Source organism: Peromyscus maniculatus, chromosome 1 (genome assembly GCF_049852395.1).
Source record: "Peromyscus maniculatus bairdii isolate BWxNUB_F1_BW_parent chromosome 1, HU_Pman_BW_mat_3.1, whole genome shotgun sequence".
In the NCBI taxonomy this organism is placed as follows: domain Eukaryota; kingdom Metazoa; phylum Chordata; class Mammalia; order Rodentia; family Cricetidae; genus Peromyscus; species Peromyscus maniculatus.
Window position 1 is genome coordinate 455,161 of NC_134852.1, and position 6,749 is coordinate 461,909.

The following is a 6,749-nucleotide window of genomic DNA, read 5'->3' on the forward strand; positions in this document are numbered from 1 at the left end:
TATATATAAAGGTGTGTACATTATATATATATATATATATATATATATATATATATATATATATATAGGTATATATAATCACAAACACACAGCATGAAAAATCTACAAAAGTGGGACAATGTGGAAACTCTGACACAATACTATGAGACAAAAACTTCCAAAAATCAAGTTGACTCAATTTTCTGTTCCCATCTATTTCTGGGCATTCAGTCTACACTTAAAAGTAGTTCGATTCCCTATTAAGACTCCTTTGACGGAAAGTGAATTCTCATTAGCTGGTGGTGATCAATTGGAGATTGCTTCTGGTTTAGGGATGAGGTTTTTGATCACTTCTACTCTCAGGTATGGGACAAAACTGGGAAAACACTATGTTTGCACTGTTCCTATTTCCTAGGTTCTATGATTTCTTTTATTTATCAATCCTGTTCATTTATAAGACATTTTTTTCTCTCGTGTCCTCTGTCGTGGTATCTGCTCCACCCATGAACATTGGCTATACGGACCAAAAGAGGCTGTGCTTCTTGCCATCATATGTGACCTCATAAAAGAAAGGGAGAGAGGTCACATTCTTCCTCTTACTGGCTTGATCTGTTGGCCAGGTCCATTTGCTCACTTACAGAATAGAAGATGACTTCAGATGTTTACTTGTGTCTGATTTAGGGAGTGTATTTCTAAATTTAAATCTTAATAAGTTCATATTGTCCATTAAATAGACTCACATACTTTGACCTTAATAGTCCTCCATTCTGTCTGCCTCTGAATCTCTTTCTACATATGGGTCCATTCTATTTTCTGTGGCTTGAGGGAGATATGTGAAGAAGGCAACCCTTATAAACTTAGTTTTTTTCCTCTAACCATAATGTCTGGCTGTTGATTTCTGTTTGCTATTTGTTCCTGTTTGCTATAGAATGAAGATTCTCTGAACATAACTGAGCAAGATGTTGATCCCTGAATATAACAATGCAATTACAAGATTTATTATGACCTTTTTTAGAACACTATCATTTGGTTTTGCTGTAGGGAAGGGTTGATCTGAACCTAGAAAGGAGAAAGTTATGCTTAATTAACACATCCACCAGGCCTTATCAAAGAGGTAATCTGGATGCTTAAGTCTGTTCTTAGAGAATCTGTGAAGTATCTCAGCTAAGATACTCTCTCCATCCAGAGATGGTCCTGGATGGATGCTGCTAATGATGATAATTACAGAAAAGTCTGAAATTAGGAATTCCGGCTGTGTTACTGCACAGTAGGTTATCTAAATAGTCCATTAGTAGAGGGGAAATTGTGTCTAATAAATGATGGAAATGCTACAACAACACATGTGAAATTCATGGCAGGAAAAGGCTAATAATCAATGGGCAATATAACCAAGGCTCCTTGAGCCCCGGCTTGACCTTGGTTTCTTCCAGGTAGTAGCTAATCATAATCAGCTGAAATGCTACTTATTATTGTTGCTTGCAATAGTTCTGGTGTTTTCATTTAGCAAAGAAAAGGAGAATGTTTAATTCTCTCTGGGAAAGAAAACAATGGGGATAAATTTAAATTTGGAGATGACTGGATAAATGGTAATGGTTAATTAATATTGATATTTAATCAATATTTTTATCAATACGATATAATTATATTTAATTAAATATATTTATAATGAATAATATATATAGATGAAAACCTGAGGATTAGTTTAACCATATAATAGGTGTAGTCAGAAGTTTTACTGTGTCCCAGCTGTCCAGTGGTTGGCACAAGTCTCTTCCACTATCATTCCCCAAGTAAGCACATAGACGCTTATATTATAACTGTTTGGCCATTAGCTCAGGCTTATTACTGACTTAGTTTTTACAGTTAATTTAAACCATAATTCTTATCTATGTTTAGCCATATGACTTGGTACCTTTTCTCAGTTCTGCCTTGTCATCTTGCTTTCCCTGTGTCTGACTGGTGACTCCTCACTCAGCCTTCCTTTTCCCTGAATTCTCCTTGTTTGCTCATTACACCTATATTTCTTGCCTGGCTACTGGGAAATCAGCATTTTATTTATCAACCAATCAGAGCAGCACACATCCACATCATACAGAATTACATTCCACAGCAAATAGATGTAGTCGTATATAATTAGAATATCCCTTTCCCAAGGAGGGAGCAGAGAAGTAGCATAAAAATCTATTATTAGTCAGTGTGACATAACATGGTACAGTGTGTCTAAAAAATATGATTCTGAGTTATCAAAAATGGTTAATTTGGAATATTAAGTATATTTGTTAGTTTCTGATTAGTGATATTAATTTGGTTAATCTGTATTTTAATGAAGTATTGTTAGATAAAGAGTAACCTGAGCTAGTCATGAGCATCTGTGGGACCAAGGTTTCAGTTGAAGCTGACCTAATAGTTCAATTTATAATCAAGGCAACTGTAACCCATTTAACTTTGAGAAGGCAGTAATAACCAGTGTCAGGGTATACACAGAAAGACATACAGAACAATTGTCACAAGCACACAAGACACAAAAGAGTGTGTCTGATAGGACATTCAATTCGGGATCATGGATAGATTTCAAACAATTAATAATAAAACATTTAAAAAAGGTAATCTTGGCAGGGCGGTGGTGGCACATGCCTTTAATCCCAGCACTCGGGAGGCAGAGGCAGGCAGATCTCTGTGAGTTCGGGCCAGCCTGGCCTACCAAGTGAGTTCCAGCAAAGGCACAAAGCTACACAGAGAAACCCTGTCTCAAAAACCAAAAAAAAAAGGTAATCTAGTCTCTGTGTAGGAAGGTTATTTAAGCAAAATGAAATGGTGACATTTGGGGGCATGGAATTTGCTTATAGTTGCTTTATGCTGAAATAGGGCAAAGTTTGGAATTCAGAAGGCTGGAACACAGTGGAAGCTCAGGAAAAGTTGGCTTTTTCACGTGTTGTCCATGCAGACAGCAATTTGAATCAGTCTGTGCTGAGAGACAAACAGGAGTGCAGAAGGACTCCTTGGTATGTGGGCTAGAGTGTGGGGTGCAGGGCTGCAGCTAGACAGCACACCAGTTGGCAAGAAGTTGACAACCTTTAACTCTTTAAGTGATTAGAATTCCTGCTGGAAACAAATATATATCTTTGGTACAACATACAATTAAGGAGTTTTTAAGGAGGAACCTTTTTTTTTCTGATCAATTTATTACTAAAGCCGAGGTCTATATATTAAGAATCTATAGGTAAATTACAGCTTGTAACCAGACTGGCAGCTAGGGGTGCCTTTGTCCTGCAGTGGCCTGGTTATGTATTGTGATCAAGTGATCAGGATCCATAAAGGGGAGTCAGTGTCCTGTTAAAACATGCAAGCATATTCTCTTCCTGTCATTACTAAAACACCAGGAACTTCAAATTACCAGTGAGGAGGTCCAAGAGGCTCAAGTGTAATTTTGTGGAAAAGTGTCTGAGGAAAGAACTTGTATTGTCCTCAGATATATATTCATATGATTAAAATGGAACATGATTTAAGTTATGGTGGGCAGATGAATATTAAAATCTTTACTTTGCAATTTGGATACTTGGGTGTTTAAAGTATGATGAGATCTTTCTACCATAGCTTGACCTTGGGAGTTATAAGGAATGCCTTAGTGGGCGATAGGAAAGGTGAGCACCAGTTCTTAAAAGTTCTTGAAGTGTAAGAATGCCTGCCATCGTCCTTTTTCTGAGCTCTAGGCATTCCTGATATTGAAAATCAATGACCCAAATGCTGTAGATTGAATTAACACCTGAAATTATAAAATCATGTTTAGTATTCCTACAAACCATCAATAATGAACAAATAATGGTCATGTAGTTCATATGAAAAGATGCCAATTTATCCTATCTGAGTTACTTGCCAATCTTCAGGCTCATGATACAAAATGTTAGGCTGTTAGGCCAATAAGGGAGGATTATCACATGAATATCTTGCCCAAATAATTCTTATATTTTTTGGTTTAGTTTCCTTTTCTAGTCCCAGTTTTTTTGAATTAAGTCCCTCCCACAAACAGAGCTAAGTAGCTCTAGCCTCCTTGTATAATTTTCATGATGAACTTAGATTAGGGTCACCAAAGAGGAATGTCAAATAAAGGTTTGGGTATGTCTAAATAAGTATGTACTCGGGAGACATCATCACCCAGTTTTTGAAAATCATGTAAAGTTTTTGAACAGTGCATTCTCAAATGAAATGGTTGAGGAGAGACAATATCTGTGTGAATAACATGTCCCAAATATGAGAAAGGAGATTGATGTTGGATTTTTCTGGGGCCATTTGAGGCCCAATATAAAGTCAATTGTTGGACCAGAAAATGTAATGCTTCTTGTAAATAGGCTCTGTCAGCATGTGAAATCAATATATCATTCATATAATGAACAAGATAAACCTCAGAATACATTTAACAAACTTGCAAAAACATGTTTTTGACATAGGTTCAGGCTAGTTTTGCCTCCTTGAGGTAAAGTATTTCCCTCATACCTCTGATAGAGTCTATGAAAATTTGGAAAAGGTAAGCTAAAAGGTGAAACATTGACAGTCTTTAGGATGTAGAGGTATAGTAAACTAGCAATCTTGCAAATCTATGACAATTATGTTTTGATTTCTCGGGATGGCCATAGGAGATGGCAAACCAGGCTGTAAAGTGTCCATAGGCTCTAATGAATTCCATTTAATTTTCTATGATCTCGTATCATCCTTCAATAGCCTGATTTTTTTCATAATAACAAATATTGATGTGTTCCAAGAGCTGGTGGGGAGGCTCTATCTTCCACCAGACAGGTAGCAGCTATATTTCTCAGCATTTTAGGGCATTGTTTAACCCTTATAGGAGCATCAGACTTCCATGTAATGGAGGTCAACGGTGAGAACAATGGTCCCTAGGATATATTTTGATACCCTAGGCCATGTCTATCATTTTTTAATTTCTGGAATAATGGGCTCAATTTTGCCTTGGGCTTGTTTATCCAAGTCCCTTTAGGGTTAAAAAACCATCTGAAGCATTTGAGTTGAAACTAGTTCATTAACAGAGATTAATAACACACCCATTAGTTGTAGCACATCTCTTTCCCATAGAGTGATAGGTATGGAGGAGATGACATATAGACAGACATATAGACATTGTATATCTTAATTATCTTTCATAGATTATAATTTAAGTAACCTTATTCTTAATAGTTTATATATTAGTTGTCCTATAAACTTAGAACTTTAAGTTTTAACCATGTTAGGTTTAGGCTAGAAAACAATGAGCCTGTACTGAAGTTATTTTAATATAGGGACAAGAGCTCTTATTCAGAATTATTGTATGTAAAGAGAATGACAATTGGATAAATCCTTTATGGTGTATCATAAAATAAGATAAGCACAGTAAAAAAAATTAAAAGGGAGAAGTTTGGTTTTTGTTTTTGTCTTTATCTGTAGCAGCCAATTCTTCCAGTTTGTAATCAAGTCAGGTAACTGCTGGGCAGGGCAAGGTGAGAGAAGGACTTGAGATGCAGGCTGAAGTGACCTGAGACACAGCAGAAATGCAAGGAGATTAATTACAGGCAGACACTTAGGCTCAGAGACAAAAGAAGGCAGATGTTCAGGAAGCATTTATTTAGGTAGGATTTCTCAGTCTCCAGAAGTCTCTGGGGTCCAGAAAACCCATAGGATTTCCAGATCCTGGAAGAGTGTCTCTTTTCTCCAAGGCTGGTTTGAATGATTTAACTGGATGTTCTTAGATTTGGCTAAGATTTTAGTAAATAACCCAGAACCTCATAGATACAGGCAACCCAGAAAAAGAAAAGAAAAACAGACACTTTTGTAAAACAGTGATAGGAGAGCAAAAGAATTAGTTTAGGAATGCTGAGAAATTGCCATAATTTTAAAACTGTCTCAAGCAGGGCTTTGAGGCTTGTATTGTTATTAAATGAAGGGTGCTGGATGGAGCTCCAGGGCTATCTCCAGAGTAGGTTAGAAATTTTATGGCTCAAGTTATCCTTTTAGATTCCAATGAGTAATAGTAAAAAAAAAAGGCTGTATGTAGCAGGAGGCTGCCACTTCAGAGGATTTAGTAGACTTCATTAACTGTAGTTTACACTCTCAGGAGGTCAAGTAGTGTGATAATAGTGTGTTATTTCTTTGTAAGGCCCTGAATGAAATAACAGCATATTTCTCCCTAGAAGGGAAAAGTTAGAATCTTTGCCACTTATCATAGTCTGCCAAGGAAACCATCCCACCAGGTCTGAGGCCCTTAGGGGACCTTTAAATCTTTCTTTACATTTTTCTGGGAGCCTGAAAAATAGTCTGTTGCTTCTTTATCTAAGCTTGTAAACTGACTGGAGCTGGCTGAAATGCCTCTTATCTCAAGGCTATGTCCTGTATTTTCTATCAGAAGCTCCATCTCTTTAGACTTGTTCTGATCGATGGGTTGAAAAATATTCTTAGGGGACTGGGGTAAGGTATTATTCAAACTACTCAACACTCCAAGAGGTACCATGTCCGTGGGGTCTGCAGCACCCTTTGATTAGGTCCACTTGGTAGCTGAAGACTTCGGAGGTCATCTTTATGATCCTCAGGGAAACTGACTCTACTCTGAACAGCCTCCTCTAAGTGACTCCTCTCTTTCTGGATGTACTTGGGTAATTACTCTTCTGATTAGTATGGTTATCATGACAAGCACCAGGTAATGAATGCTATTGGGATCCAACCCCTGAATTACATTTATCCAGAATTTCAGAAGACATGATATTGGTGGTGGATTAATCTGAGAGATT